This window comes from Cherax quadricarinatus, chromosome 40, assembly GCF_038502225.1.
Source record: "Cherax quadricarinatus isolate ZL_2023a chromosome 40, ASM3850222v1, whole genome shotgun sequence".
NCBI classification, from domain to species: Eukaryota; Metazoa; Arthropoda; class Malacostraca; order Decapoda; family Parastacidae; genus Cherax; species Cherax quadricarinatus.
Window position 1 is genome coordinate 881693 of NC_091331.1, and position 16874 is coordinate 898566.

Sequence of the window (16874 nt, forward strand, 5' to 3'; positions counted from 1 at the left end):
ACCGATAGCACTAACATCCCATATCATAAAAATCTTTGAAAGGGTCCTAAGAAGCAAGATCACCACCCATCTAGAAACCCATCAGTTACACAACCCAGGGCAACATGGGTTTAGAACAGGTCGCTCCTGTCTGTCTCAACTATTGGATCACTACGACAAGGTCCTAAATGCACTAGAAGATAAAAAGAATGCAGATGTAATATATACAGACTTTGCAAAAGCCTTCGACAAGTGTGACCATGGCGTAATAGCGCACAAAATGCGTGCTAAAGGAATAACAGGAAAAGTCGGTCGATGGATCTATAATTTCCTCACTAACAGAACACAGAGAGTAGTCGTCAACAGAGTAAAGTCCGAGGCAGCTACGGTGAAAAGCTCTGTTCCACAAGGCACAGTACTCGCTCCCATCTTGTTCCTCATCCTCATATCCGACATAGACAAGGATGTCAGCCACAGCACCGTGTCTTCCTTTGCAGATGACACCCGAATCTGCATGACAGTGTCTTCCATTGCAGACACTGCAAGGCTCCAGGCGGACATCAACCGAATCTTTCAGTGGGCTGCAGAAAACAATATGAAGTTCAACGATGAGAAATTTCAATTACTCAGATATGGTAAACATGAGGAAATTAAATCTTCATCAGAGTACAAAACAAATTCTGGCCACAAAATAGAGCGAAACACCAACGTCAAAGACCTGGGAGTGATCATGTCGGAGGATCTCACCTTCAAGGACCATAACATTGTATCAATCGCATCTGCTAGAAAAATGACAGGATGGATAATGAGAACCTTTAAAACTAGGGAGGCCAAGCCCATGATGACACTCTTCAGGTCACTTGTTCTATCTAGGCTGGAATATTGCTGCACACTAACAGCACCTTTCAAGGCAGGTGAAATTGCTGACCTAGAAAATGTACAGAGAACCTTCACGGCGCGCATAACGGAGATAAAACACCTCAATTACTGGGAGCGCTTGAGGTTCCTAAACCTGTATTCCCTGGAACGCAGGCGGGAGAGATACATGATTATATACACCTGGAAAATCCTAGAGGGACTAGTACCGAACTTGCACACGAAAATCACTCACTACGAAAGCAAAAGACTTGGCAGACGATGCAACATCCCCCCAATGAAAAGCAGGGGTGTCACTAGCACGTTAAGAGACCATACAATAAGTGTCAGGGGCCCGAGACTGTTCAACTGCCTCCCAGCATACATAAGGGGGATTACCAACAGACCCCTGGCAGTCTTCAAGCTGGCACTGGACAAGCACCTAAAGTCGGTTCCTGACCAGCCGGGCTGTGGCTCGTACGTTGGTTTGCGTGCAGCCAGCAGCAACAGCCTGGTTGATCAGGCTCTGATCCACCAGGAGGCCTGGTCACAGACCGGGCCGCGGGGGCGTTGACCCCCGGAACTCTCCAGGTAAACTCCAGGTATAAATAAGATGGTGAACGAATACATTTCCTTCTTTAGGTCACCGTACCTTGATGGGCAACTACCGATGTGATCAAAAATAATCCTTCCTCTCTAGGCGACAGGGAAAATTGCACTGATTGACCCACATGGGTTTCGCGTTTCACATGAACAGTATAAATACAATTCTCTAGATTGTGCTACCAGAGTGCCCGCTAACAAGGCGGAGGATCGAGCCTCCAGCACTGCTTCAGGTGAACGATCCACACGCGTTTAGCACTTCGAAATTTTAAATATAGATACATTTCCACCGAGTGCCGGGATGGGTAGGATGTCGGGTGATCATAGTCATGGGGAATGGGAGGTAATCAGGTTTGATCCGAGGAAGAGGTAGTTCCAGCTCCCTGCATCAAGAGCCTTCAACCAGGTATAAAGGCATCCCCCACCACCCCCGCCCACCACCGTTCACTGAAGGGAAGGATGCCGGAGCGGCAGCCGTCACACTGTTTATTAAAGATGCCTTGGTAGCCCCGCTCTGCCTCACAGTTTTTCCTCCTCCAGTTCCTTCCTCTGGCTCGGGTCCTCCTCCAATTCCTTCTGCTCCGGATCTTCCTCTAGTTCCCTCCTCTGGCTCAGGTCCTCCTCCAGCTCCTGCTCCGGATCTTCCTCCAGTTCCCTCCTCTGGCTCAGGTCTTCCTCTAGCCCCTCTGCTCCAGATCTTCCTCCAGTTCCTTCCTCTGAATCAGGTCCTCCTCCAGTCAGGTAGTCCTATATCTCTTTCCTCTGGGTTAGGTCTTACACTAAACCCGTCAGCGTTGTGATCCCAGTGAGTGAGTTATGGTGTAGTAATCTCCCATGTTTACACGCCTTCCTGCCACATTTATTGCTTCCCTTAAACTATCTCGAAGAACATAAATCTCTTTCTGGCGGCGACGAACCTCTTCATCTACTGAACATATTCGGCCACACGAAAATGAATTAAAATCAATACATTTCTCCAAAAAAATACAGAATAGGATCCCCGACTTCAACGTCCTCCCTTCGTCCGCAAGAGAAATTACCAACAAACCATGGGCTATCTTCAAGAGGGAACGGGACAAGTTCCTTAAATCAGTTCCTGACCAGCCGGGCTGTGGCCTGCATGATGGGTTGTGTGCGGCCAGTAGTAAGAGCCTGGCCTTGATCCACAGGAGGGCCTGGTCTGGGACCGAGCCGAGGGGGCGCTGATCTCCCGAAAGCATCAAGTACAGTGAGAACCATGGACTGATGGCCGCTCTTCTGGAAGCCCAAGCATCGCGAATATTGAATTATGCGTCACTCGATGTTTTAAGCCTAGTAGGAGGAATGTGGTCAGCGTTGTAGGAAGATGGGAGCACCATCTGGTGTAGCAGACATCCAGGAGGCCGTATCCAATGATACGCATGAAAGACATTCACTGGAACATCCATGTACACAAGAAAGATCCATATGTACATATGAAACTACTGAAGCGTACACAAACTCTCCCTTGGGTTATAGAAGACGAAACTTAAGTTATTTTTTGTCCTTCATTGGCGCGCAGGGCGGAGGCCGCAGGAACGTGGGCAAGAAGAAAGCCAGTGACCAGTCCGGTGTTATTTCCCATGACAAAAAAAAAAAAAAGTGACCACAGTGGGCTTATTGTCCACACCAGGTGGACACAAGGGGCGGCCAACAAAGCCTTTATTTAGGGATGAATGTTGTTCAGAGCGGCGCGCTCCGCCAGCAAAGACCAGGCTGGCTACCAGGGAACCATGGTGGTCAGCCACACTTGTGTTAACCCTTGGATGTATTGCCTTGTAAGTAGCCTGCTTACACCCGCCTCGCCTCTCTCTTTCCCTGATATACCCACCTCTCTTTCCTTTCCCGTATACTCACTTCTTCCTTTCCTTTGCCTTCCACAGTCAACATGTTCAACACGCACCTATATATATATATATATATATATATATATATATATATATATATATATATATATATATATATATATATATATATATATATATATAGTAACTCCAGCCTTGCTGGAAGGAAATCTTTTAAGCTCTTGGTAATGCAAGTACAATGGTAAAGTACATAAGATACGCATTTCATCGTCCAAGGACTTTCATCAATTCACAAGGGATTGGACAGAGGTCCTGAGGTGAATGAGGTTATAAAGACACTTGTAAGTAGCCTGTCCAATACGGTTAGTTGATAGCAGTATCAGATACTGGAAGAATAAACCTCGCCGATTCTGAGCATAACTCGCTGCGACGGTCACTCTGATGGTAAGTCTTGTTACTGGGAAGTTCATAGGGTAGTTCTGTGCTGCCATGTAGAGCGCATGCATTCTCAGTGCCGTCGCTTCTGCATGGGTTAATATGTTCTTTGGTATCTAAGTCTGGAGATTTCACCGATACAAATTTTGTCACAACCTCCACACTTATGGTCAACCTACCTGCCTGGAGGATGTTCGGGGGTCAACGCCCCCGCGGCTCGGTTCATTAGCTTTTTTTACTTGACTAAGTCGTTTAATGGTTCTAGATGAAATGTTGGTGGCTCAGATATTGACTTTAGCTCAGGTATAGGAAAGGTTGATGGTGCTTTACTGACGGGAGTACAATGTAATTGCTGGGTGCATTGTTACAGTTACAGTCGATAAAAAAAGATAATGAGTGGTGAAGTTCGCTGAAAACCTGATTGATATAATTACATTTTTGACATGTAGTATCCACATGACCAAAAAAATCTGAGTCTACTCTGTCTATGGCCCAGAGTAATTATGTCCTGATCATTTCTCATCTAAAGCCTAAACAAACGCAAGCGGCTATTTTCTCCATAATTTGTGGTTATGAAGGCAGCTGGGCGCATGAGAGAGGTCATGAAGCAATGAGATGTGTTCATGCAAGTTCTACCCCCATCCTTACTACTGACTCTGGCTATACAATAGAGCGGAAAAATAATGTAAGGGACCTGGGAGTGGTAATGTCTGAGGATCTCACTTTCAAGGATCACAACAGTGCCACGATCGCACGTGCAAAGAAAATGATAGGATGGATAATGAGAACTTTCAAAACGAGAGATGCCAAGCCAATGATGATCCTTTTCAAATCACTTGTTCTCTCTAGGCTGGAATACTGCTGTACATTAACATCTCCATTCAAAGCAGGTGAAATCGCAGATCTAGAGACTGTACAGAGATCCTTTACTGCACGTATAAGTTCTGTCAAGCACCTTAGCTACTGGGAAAGCTTGGAAGCACTTGACTTGTACTCGTTGGAACGCAGGAGGGAGAGATATATCATAATCTACACTTGGAAAATCTTGGAAGGAATGGTCCCAAATCTGCACACAGAAATCACTCCCTACGAAAGTAAAAGACTGGGCAGGCGATGCCAAATGCCCCCAATAAAAAGTAAGGGCGCCATTGGTACACTAAGGGAAAACACCATAAGTGTCCGGGGCCCAAAACTGTTCAACAGCCTCCCATCAAGCATTAGGGGAATTGCCAATAAACCCCTGGCTGCCTTCAAGAGAGAGCTGGACAGATACCTAAAGTCAGTGCCGGATCAGCCGGGCTGTGGCTCGTACGTTGGACTGCGTGCGGCCAGCAGTAACAGCCTAGTTGATCAGGCCCTGATCCATCGGGAGGCCTGGTCATGGACCGGGCCGCGGGGGCGTTGATTCCCGGAATAACCTCCAGGTAACCATACCTCTCTTATCTACTTGCTGATCACTGCCACTACACACCTCAGGCACGCGCCACCCTTTTCCCATCCACACCCTTTCTCATCCCTCCAAAACTCTACCCCATCTAATGCACACCTTGCCAAATAAAAATCCACACCCCCACCACCTTCACTATCACCATCCAAACCCCACCATCCTTGTTATCACCATCCACACCTCACCACCCCCGTTATCACCATCCACACACACCACTACCACAACTCTCCACCCACTTTTCTTATCCATGCACACCCTTCCCTCTTATCTCTCCAGTTCATATTTCCCCACTGCCTATACCACTCCTTATCTCCCCACTACATCACCATCAAAAGAGTGCAAGCACAAGTAAATCACCACTGTACATATCTTCCAATGTAAAACGGAACTACTTTTCCGCATACACAAAGAGACCAATAAATATTCCATGTAGAAAGAGAGACACAGTACAATGTTTTACCAGGTCACAACCAGTTCTACCCGGGAGGTCACAACCAGTTCTACCCGGGAGGTCACAACCAGTTCTACCCGGGGAGAGGACAAGCCGGGCCGCTAGAGCTGGAAAACTTTAGAAATGGGTTACAGGTAAATCACGGGTAAAAAATAATATTGTCAGGCAAGATTGTTGTGGCATCACTGTCAATTTCGTCTTCTCAACAGCTGCCCACAAATACTCGCTCCTCCACCCAAACTCTCCGAGTTTAATAATTTTACCTAATTCAGAATCACAGGACACAATTATACATACAAATCACACATTTTTAATACATCCTTCATCCTATACAGTCATCTTAAGTTGTAACAAAATACATTAATATTTGCAGTTCCACGATGGATATAACTTCAGCTTTTAAAAACGTAGGAAAAAATCTAGTGTAACCTAAGTTAGTTGCGTTTAATCTAGCTAACAATCACATTTTTTGTACCTGTGGTTTTAATTTCGTTTCTCTACCAATCTTCTATCCTCTGTGGATAGTTGCTTCTAACAACCAATTATTCCTCATACACCCGTGATTGTTAGTTGCTTCTAACAACCAATCACCTCTCATACACCCGTGATTGTTAGTTGTTTCTAACAACCAATCATCTCTCATACACCCGTGATTGTTAGTTGCCACTATCAATCATTTCTCATGCACTTACATTTGTTAGCTGATTCAAACTACATCAATTATCCCAATAAATAACCTATCTATAGGTCTAACAGTGAAGTCAGGTCTCGGACCTGGCTTAACATGCAGACCTCTGGTGATTGGTCACAGGTATGTTACAGGTTCTCAACTCTTCCTTAAAGAAACAAGAAAGAACACGAAATGTTCATTACGTGTTTTTCATAATTTCATTTTTGTTAAAGAAATTTCATCTATTGAGGCATCACGAACCAACTTTTTTTCACTGTTGGTCCGCATTCACCTGACAGTGACTCTTTATCATGCTCACTCTGGCATGGCATTTTCTTATTTTCTTTGACTAGCACATATACAAAAAATTATAAAAGAAAGGGGTTGAGGTGGGGAGGGCCAGAGGGATGGAGAAAGGGGGAGAAAGAGTGTGTGAATGTGTGTGTGTGTGTGTGTGTGAGTGAGTGTGTGTGTGTGTGTGTGTGTGTGTGTGTGTGTGTGTGTGTGTGTGTGTGTGTGTGTGTGTGTGTGTGTGTGTGTGTGTGTGTTACAGTAGTTACATGGTTATGTAACTATTGTAATATTCTATTGTGTAATATTCTATAGTGCTGTATAATCATACATTCTAAGGTACAGTGAGTGTGTTCCTACTCTCCACACACTTCTAAATTGCACTACCAGAGCGTGTTCCTACTCTCCAAACAATTCTAAATTACACTGTCAGTGTGTGTTCCTACTCTCCAAACAATTCTAAATTACACTGTCAGTATGTGCTCCTACTCTCCAAACAATTCTAAATTACACTGCCAGAGCGTGTTCCTACTCTCCAAACAATTGTAAATTACACTGCCAGAGTGTGTTCCTACTCTCCACACACTTCTAAGATATAGTTTTCCTCCTCCTCTACACACACTGTACATTGTGTTTCCTATCTTACCTGAGACAGGTGTGTAGTTAACAGTAGCGTGTGTCTTACGATTAGTGAAGGAAGCATATGGTGCCTCCACCATTCCTGGCGCTGTATGACCCACACGAGTCGTACAGCGCCTCGAGTTTTAAATATAAAAAAAACTTCACCTTTCTTACCACAAACCTAACACAGCCATGTTGTAATGCTCTACATAATGACTATTTGCTAACGTGCCTGTTTTGCTGTAGTAAATATTTAGATGTGCATTATGTATTCCGTTAGCAATCTTCTGCAATGTTTCTACAAACCTGTAACTCAATGTATTCTTCCTGCACTCGCATTCTTCTCAGTTCATTATTTCTGTATTACTTTTCTTCTCATTTAATGAACTCTTCCCTGCCATGTTAACATGAGAGGCGTCACAGACATTAAATATATTACAATTTAGCAGTATAACATTTTTCATGTCCTCTACAAGAGTGACGGTGATCTGGTGATCCTGTCTGTCAATGAGTGTCTGAATGTAGCTGCCTCTGCTATTGTTTACAGTTTCAGTGATCTATATAAAACCACCTACAATAGTCTGGGTTAATAATTCCTAATGACTTTCACAGACCTTTTCAAAATGTCTGACGGAGTTTTTGTGTCTTAACTGCAGTAAGCGCCGATCCTGCAATAATCAGTTTGAAAAGTCAGTGAAGCGCCTCTGTAAAGTTCTATTATATTTTTTTAGTAAATGCGATTTAAAAAAAGTGCATCCAAAGGCCTTCACAGTAAGTGGTCTTCATGTATGGTGCACTTTCTCAGTTGCATTTACAAAAAAATTGCTCAAAATAGAATAGTTTTATAAGAAAGGTGACTGTATATAAGACCTCACCATATTCTGTGCTCGCAGCTGTTGCGTTTGCTGTCCTCCTTACAATTGGCGATTTACATAACATTTCTTTAGGGTTCTAATCACCTTCGCCATCATTTCATTGTTCCCCCTCACATGACAGTCATTTTCCTGTCCTTCCTGCTCCTACAACACACCAAGGCTCTGTTTACATTAACTTAGTGGTCAACAGAGTTAAATTGGAGGCTGCCATAGTGAAGAGCTCTGTTCCACAAGGCACAGTACTCGCCCCCATCTTATTCCTTATCCTCATATCAGACATAGACAGAGATATACATCACAGCACCGTATCATCCTTTGCGGATGATACTAGGATCGGCATGAGGCTGTCATCTGCTGAGGACGCAGTTAACCTCCAAGTTTTCCAGTGGGCAACGGTAAACAATATGATGTTCAATGTGGACAAATTCCAACTACTCCGTTATGGAAAACTGGAGGAGATAATAACTAGAACAGAGTATACTACAGACTCTGGCCATACAATAGAGCGGAAAAATAATGTAAGGGACCTGGGAGTAGTAATGTCTGAGGATCTCACTTTCAAGGATCACAACAGTGCCACGATCGCACGTGCAAAGAAAATGATAGGATGGATAATGAGAACGTTCAAAACGAGAGATGCCAAGCCAATGATGATCCTTTTCAAATCACTTGTTCTCTCTAGACTGGAATACTGCTGTACATTAACATCTCCATTCAAAGCAGGTGAAATCGCAGATCTAGAGAGTGTACAAAGATCCTTTACTGCACGTATAAGTTCTGTCAAGCACCTTAACTACTGGGAACGCTTGGAAGCAATTGACTTGTACTCGATGGAACGCAGGAGGGAGAGATATATCATAATCTACACTTGGAAAATCTTGGAAGGAATGGTCCCAAATCTGCACACAGAAATCACTCCTTACGAAAGTAAAAGACTGGGCAGGCGATGCAAAATGCCCCCAATAAAAAGTAGGGGCGCCATTGGTACACTAAGGAAAAACACCATAAGTGTCCGGGGCCCAAGACTGTTCAACAGCCTCCCATCAAGCATTAGGTGAATTGCCAATAAACCCCTGGCTGCCTTCAAGAGAGAGCTGGACAGATACCTGAAGTCAGTGCCGGATCAGCCGGGCTGTGGCTCGTACGTTGGACTGCGTGCGGCCAGCAGTAACAGCCTAGCTAATCAGGCCCTGATCCATCGGGAGGCCTGGTCATGGACCGGGCCGCGGGGGCGTTGATCCCCGGAATAACCTCCAGGTAATCCAGGTAACCTCCAGGTCTCCGGCAAATATATTTTTCAATTTTCTTTCTGTGTTGCCGAAACTAAGCGAAATTTAATCGCACTATTAGGAGAATTGTCCAAAATAACTGCTTAACAATTTTGTGGCGAAAATGGCAAGCGTCGTACTTTGTCATGGATGGTAGGTTCAACTCAGTTCCTGGGTCTCAGAAAGACACATGAATCATTACACACACACACACACACACACACACACATACACACACACACACATACACACACACACACACACACACACACACACACACACACACACGTGAGGGCCTGGCACAGCCTCTCTCCTCGTAATTGATCTACAGCGCAGGGGAGAGGAGGGAGGAGGGGCGAAAATCCGATAATTGAAGGGGGGCAGCGCGCCCGGTGATAATCAAACGCCCGCTGGGGACGCCCGCCACCCTCTTCAGCCGCACCCGCTAGGGAATGCCGGTACACGCGGTACACTACGCTAAGCTCCTCTCTGTGTTACGGTACACTACGCTAGGCATTTCTGCATAATGGTACACTACGCTAAACTGCTCTATACTACCGTACAGGGTATATTGTACGCATACTGCTGCATGCTATAGTGCGCTGCTATACACTACGGTAAAACACGGTAAACTGTGGCATGCACCCGAACGGTACAATGAAAAAAAAAGTGTAGCACAGCACAGAGGGCCAGCGGTCGCTGCTGCTGTGAGAACAGTACTGGAAACAATACACAACGGTACAATAAGGAAACCATACCACGGGCGGGATTTGAACCCGCCCGTGGTATGGTTTGTTTGCAATCGTGTCATTACGATTTCGTGAGTCAAGTCGTACACTAAGGTATACACCGGAGAGTGTATGCAGCCTCTATGTAAATACATAAAGCATTAAAACTCTTGCAATAGAACTATATTTGATGAGACAGTGTACAACAGGAACATGTGAACGGACCAGTAAGAATATAATAATTAATAATAAAAACTGTCTCTGGTATTAAAATCACCTTTGTAATGGATTGAAGAAAGCCTACTGTAAAGGCGAAAATTTTCGGTAATAAAGATCCCGGCAGTAACAGCCTCGCTGATCAGGCCCTGATCCACCAGGAGGCCTGGTCATGGACCGGGCCGAGGGGGCGTTGATCCCCGGAATACCCTCCAGATAGACTCCAGGTAAATCCCGCACATGTGTCTTACTCATTAACTTATCATTAATGGTATACAGTACTGACATGTTCATAGTTGACGGTGGCGAGGATGATGGCGAGGGTAGCGTCTGGAGGCTCAAGATGGAAGGAATGACGGAATGAAGGAAGGGAGAAACCAAGGGATGGGTAGAAAGGCACAAGACGATACATATAATTCTGTGCCTGTGTCTGCTGGCACTGAAAATTTAGTGTCAAGGTGGGAATTCCGTGGCCTACTTGAGAAACGCACACGTATTGTACCAAAAATATCACGTTTCCTGATTTTCCTTCCAAACAATTTCAAATAACTGATTTTTTTTCATTAAAAGCAGCATATTTTTGATGAATAAACATCAATGCGTATTTTTTTAATATTAATGACCTTGACATATTCAACTGAAAATAAAAATAAAATCATTTTCTATGGGGCAAAGAAAGCATATATTTTCCTGTACTGAGGAAACAAAGTGAGCAAACTCTTGGCTACGTCGTAAGTGAAGAGCAAGAGTTGCCCTTAAGTCACTTCCGGAGGTCACCGCCCCCGCGGCTCGGTCCCAGACCAAGAGTCCTCCTAGTTGCTGGCCTGATCGATCAGGTTGTTCTCGACGTGGTGAAGGATCATGTGACTTACTACAACACGTGAATGAAACGAGTGGCAAATGAAAGAGCCAGTGAGCAAGATGTGCATAGATGATTGTGTGTGTGTGTGTGTGTGTGTGTGTGTGTGCATATCTATGAGAGAGTGAGAGAGAGAGAGAGAGAGAGAGAGAGAGAGAGAGAGAGAGAGAGAGAGAGAGAGAGAGAGAGAGGCGTGAACAGCGTCAGTATTGAGCGCTGAGCAAGGCTGGAGGGGACCGGGAAGGTGTGAAAAAAGTATGTAAACAAGACGACAGACTTCGACAAACTCGACGCTGCTAGGAAATTGCCTGGGCTCCTCTTCCCTCCCCTCCCTCCCTCTTCCCTCCCCTCCCTCCCTCTTCCCCCCTCCCTCCCTCTTCCCCCCTCCCTCAAAGAACCCTCCCTATGACATCTTTTTGAACCCTCTCTTTAATCCCTGCCTCTTAGGCTATATTTTTCGACGAAAACAATTCTTTGCACTTTCCAGGGAAGCAAGAGTTGTAGGCTCCGGGAAAGTAAACAACCCAGGACTAAGATGGCTCAATATTTCGCACTTTCCAGGAAGGAAGGAAAGAAGGACGAAGGAAGGAAAATGACGATGACTGAATATTTCGCACTTTTCAGGTAGGTAGGCAGGTAGGTAGGTAGGTAGGTAGGTAGGTAGGTAGGTAGGTAGGTAGGTAGGTAGGTAGGTAGGTAGGTAGGTAGGTAGGGAGGGAGGGAGGGAGGGAGGGAGGAAGGAAGGAAGGAAGGAAGGAAGGAAGGAAGGAAGGAAGGAAGGACGGAAGGAAGGAAGGACGGAAGGAAGGAAGGGATGGAGGGAGGAAGGAAGGACTCTGGAGATTAAATAGGCTGATAGACTAAGATGGCTAAAAACTTCGCACTCCAAGGAAAAAATGAAAGAAGGAAAGAAGGAAGGAAGGGCAGCAGGATATTAAACAGACTGAAGGACCAAGAAAGCTTCAATATGTGACACTTGACTAGAAGACTGCCGGAACATCCGAACACTGAGTGTCGCCGAGGACAGAGTCGGCCGGAGCCACGGGACGAGCGGTTATCTGACTAATCTGGCCGCTTCGTTACTCATCGGGTCCACCCAACTATAATGCTATTAGGCCGACAACGGGAGTCAATTACTGGCTGTCTGCGTTAAAGTTTTCTACAGGAGCCTCTGGGGGTAAGGGGAGAGGCTGATGGGACTGGTGGTGGTGGTGGTAGTGGTGGTGGTGGTATGGGTGGTGATGGTGATGACAATGTTGGTGGTGGTAATGGTGATGGTGGTAATATTGGTGGTGGTGATGGTGGTAATATTGGTGGTGGTGATGGTGGTAATATTGGTGGTGGTGATGGTGGTAATATTGGTGGTGGTGATGGTGGTAATATTGGTGGTGGTGATGGTGATAGTGGTGGTGGTAATGTTGATGGAGGTAGTAATGGTGGTGATGAAGAGGGGTTGGCTGATCGTTAGTCTTTATAATTATTATTAAATAAAGTTGGATACATCCGCAGTGTGCTGCTACCCTCCCTATACAACAGTTACATCCTAGCAACAAAAGTCAGCTGGGTGTCCTTGTCGTACTCCGTCTCAGAGGATGGATTTTCTCTTGTCATATTGCATCAAAAGGGGTTGATTTTCCTGCCATACTCCTTAATACTTTTGATGAGTTTCGAGAGTTTTTCTACTCCCGTAGCCCGGCCCTGGGCCAGGCTCGTCTGGTATTTGCCTGGTCAAGCAGGCTGTTGCTGTTGGCGCCCCGCTGGCTCACATATCAACCGCAGCCTGGTTGATCTGGCATGGATTTTCCTGTCATGCTGTAACATACAGGATGGGTTACACTGTCATGCTGTAACACACAGGATGGGTTACACTGTCATGCTGTAACACACAGGATGAGTTACGTCATGCTGTAACACAAAGGATGTGTTACATACATTAGGCGATATAATGTGTCAATCTGAGGTAAGAATTTCAGAAGGTCGATGAGGTTATCGTCAAGTATGACACTGAAGGTGTGGGTAGTGGAATGGTGCGGGAATGAAATGGGGGTGTAGGAGTGAGGCGGGGGTTGCCAATGGTGGTTCTAAGTGGATGGAGTGTGTCTACGCTGACCCTATGTTTAATATCAACAGCCAGAGGTGTGGTGGGAGAGGTGGGATGGGTGGTAGGAAGGAGGAGGAAGAGAGGTGGGAAGGAAGAGAGATGGGAAATGAGAGGTGGAAAAGAGGAGAAAGAGAGGTGTGAAGAGATGGTGGGAGTTGGAGGGAGGTAAAAGAGAGAGACCATTTCTCTCCCTCTTTCTCCTCTTTCCCTACCCAATCTCGCCAGCCTCTCAGTGTAGTGGGGGGTGGGGCTTGTGAGGTGTGAGGCTGAGAGAGAGAGAGAGAGAGAGAGAGAGAGAGAGAGAGAGAGAGAGAGAGAGAGAGAGAGAGAGAGAGAGAGAGAGAGAGAGAGAAAGAGAGAGAGAGAGTGCAGAAATCTTCTAGCCTCGCTGTATACCATCCACCCTAAATCAAGTTGTTAAAACGTGCCTTTCTCAACGTTTTAACTATTGTCGTTCACTTGGCCGCTGTTACCATTCTCTCCCACCATAAGTTAAGTCAATCTAAGTTTAGCTTAAGTCAATTAACGTTAGATTAAGTTAAAATCTGGGTTAAGCTAAAAAAAAAAAACTTGAGTCTATTATAACTGCAGCTTCCCAAATTAATAAATGAATAAAAGTGGAGGATATAATACGCAGGATAAACTGTTGTTTGTAAAAGCGTTGGAAAACACACGTGTGGAGTGAGGCCACTCTCAGCTACGTGGCGGTTGTGGGTGGCGGTTGTGGGCGGCGGTTGCGGGCGGTGGCTGCGGGCGGTGGCTGCGGGCGGTGGCTGTGGGCGGCGGCTGCAGGGGGGGATGTGGGCGGAATCACGCCTTACTGCAGACGTGTTAGGTTGGCACACTCACAAGGAAGGGAGAGCCAGGGAGATGAGACGAGTGGCAGAGGTGCCACTGCAGTGCCAAGGAGGGAGGGAGGGAGCGAGGGAGGGGAAAAGAGAAGGGGGTGCAAGAAAGCGTGAGTGAGGGGAGGGGGTAAGGTAGGAAGAACGGACGCAGAAAACAGAACACAAAAAGAGAAAGAATTTGTTCTTTGAGAGGTGTGAAGAGCAAACTTTACCACCACACACAGGCGGGAGTATCTTTATTCCAGGCGTGGGTGGTGTGGGTGGTGTGGGTTACGTGGGTGGTGTGGGTTACGTGGGTGGCGTAAGCAGCGTGTGCTAACACTGCCCATACAACAGCACTCACCTAATCACATCAACATAACCGCACAACCACCACCACCTGACAACCACACTACAACCACCACCACCACCTGACAACCATACTACAACCACCACCACCTGACAACCATACTACAACCACCACCACCTGACAACCACACTACAACCACCACCACCACCTGACAACCATACTACAACCACCACCACCTGACAACCATACTACAACCACCACCACCTGACAACCACACTACAACCACCACCTGACAACCAAACTACAACCACCACCTGACAACCATACTACAACCACCACCACCTGACAACCACATTACAACCACCACTACCTGACAACCGCACTACAACCACCACCACCTGACGACACAAAAACTACCACCACCTGACGACACAAAAACTACCACCACCTGACAACCACACTACAACAACCACCACCACCCGACAACACAACTACCACCACCTGACAACCACACTACAACAACCACCACCTAACAACCACACTACAACAACTACCACCTGACAACAACACAACCATCACCACCACATGACAATGCTACAACCACCACCACCTGACAACTGCAACACAACTACCACCACCTGACAACCATACTACAACAGCCACCACCATCTGACAATTACAACACAACCACCACCACCTGACAACCACACTACAACCACCACCACCACCACCTGACAACTACAACACAACTACCACCACCTGACAACCACACTACAACAACCACCACCACCACCACCATCATCTGACAACAACACAGCAACTACCACCACCTGACAACCAAACTACAACAACCACCACCACCTGACAACCATACTACAATAGCCACCAACACCATCTGACTACAACACAACAACTACCACCACCATCACCTGACTACAACACAAAAATGACCATTACAAGAAATTCTGGCCATGTAAAGGAACAAAATAACAAGGAGCCACAGAACAAGGACCAACTGGAACCACGTTTCGCCCTGCGTAGAGCTTCTTTTCGTCACACACAGGTTACAATCAACATACATTCATACTCCCGGAAGATGATGTAGAAGTGAAGGGACGTAGTAAGAGACTGAAGACACCATCCCACCTCAATACACAATACTATATTTAACAGGCGCCTGAGTTTCCCTGTCTCCTAGTATCATGTTGTGTTGCAGAGGTCTAAGCAAAGCGCAGACCTCTGCAACATAATTGTCCTCAAAGATTTACTGAATTTATATTATAATTAAACATGAGCGCCGCCATGACTGCAAGGGAAAAGCATCAACAGAAAAGACACCAAGAGCGAGCAATGAAAATTATCATATGAATTAACTTATTTAAGTTACACGATGAATTAAGGAAAGATCCTGGACTTCACCTTACCAAAGCAAAGCAAATGCGATAGTAATTATGGATAAGGTAGATTATAGGGGAAAAATAACATATTATCAAAAGACGGGGGAACTGACGTGCTCCTTAAATAAGTACACAAAAGTCAGACTTTTAGGGAACAATAAACTGGAAGGAAGTCCATTAGATTGTTGGAGAGAAATCCACTAGAGTAATGAAGAAAACTATGTTTTTTTTTCACATTTTTACAATATTACTAACACTTATGCAAAAACATACTTGGCCAAAGAAAGAGATCTGATGCTAAGATAACCGGGGAAGATACAAGATACCTGAGATAGGAGATTGCAATATGCTAAACCCAAATCACTATTCAATTAGTAGGTCACTCCAGAAGGTCAGTCAGGCTCCTGGCCCCTGGTCCCTAGATCTCACACTGCCCCCTGCCAACCAAGGCTCCTCATCAAGTTCTCTCTTAGCTAATTTCTCTGAGCTTAGAAAGACCTCCACACACCCCAACCCCTCATAATTTCTGGCTAGAGATCAGCTTATACCAAGTGGTCTCCTATGAGGTTAGAATCCCCTGACAGAACTAAGAGTGTAAATGTGTCGGGGAATTAGCACTTTTGATACAACGGTTACAAACATGAAGGAGGACCAGTCTCAAGGTATCGTAAGGTGAGGCTGGACGGTGGTCAACCGAGCCGGAATTAAAGGAACATAACAATAAAAGAACACTGCAGTACGCCTATTAGCCCATCATAGTCAGGTGGTTAAAAAAGGACACATTGGCAAACCATGAAGACACAATAGAAAACGTTTCTGTCCTGGTAGATCACACTCAATCACCCTTACTCAGACACCAATCTAACCGATATTTAAAGCTGGCCAAAGTTCCCTCCCCAGGGACGCAGCCTGGGAGTACGCTGACACAGGCAACAACTAGAGAATTTAAGACAATGTTACATCTGCACTGCTGGTTATATCAACTCCGATAAAGCCTGCCGTGCAGGCAAAACGTTGTCTTAAAGCTTCCAATTTCTGCTCGTGTGTATTTCTCAATATCTAGTCAGTATTCCCATAACATATACTTCAAGGCTGATGAAATGATCACACAATGTTTG

At 45.6% G+C, this 16874-nt stretch overlaps 1 protein-coding gene across 5 annotated transcripts in view; it reads right to left on the reverse strand.

Annotated features, from left to right (window-relative positions):
* LOC128687148 (Fanconi anemia group J protein homolog) overlaps window positions 1-16874 on the reverse strand; it is an 820717-nt gene that overhangs the window by 152227 nt on the left and 651616 nt on the right. The window lies entirely within an intron of this gene.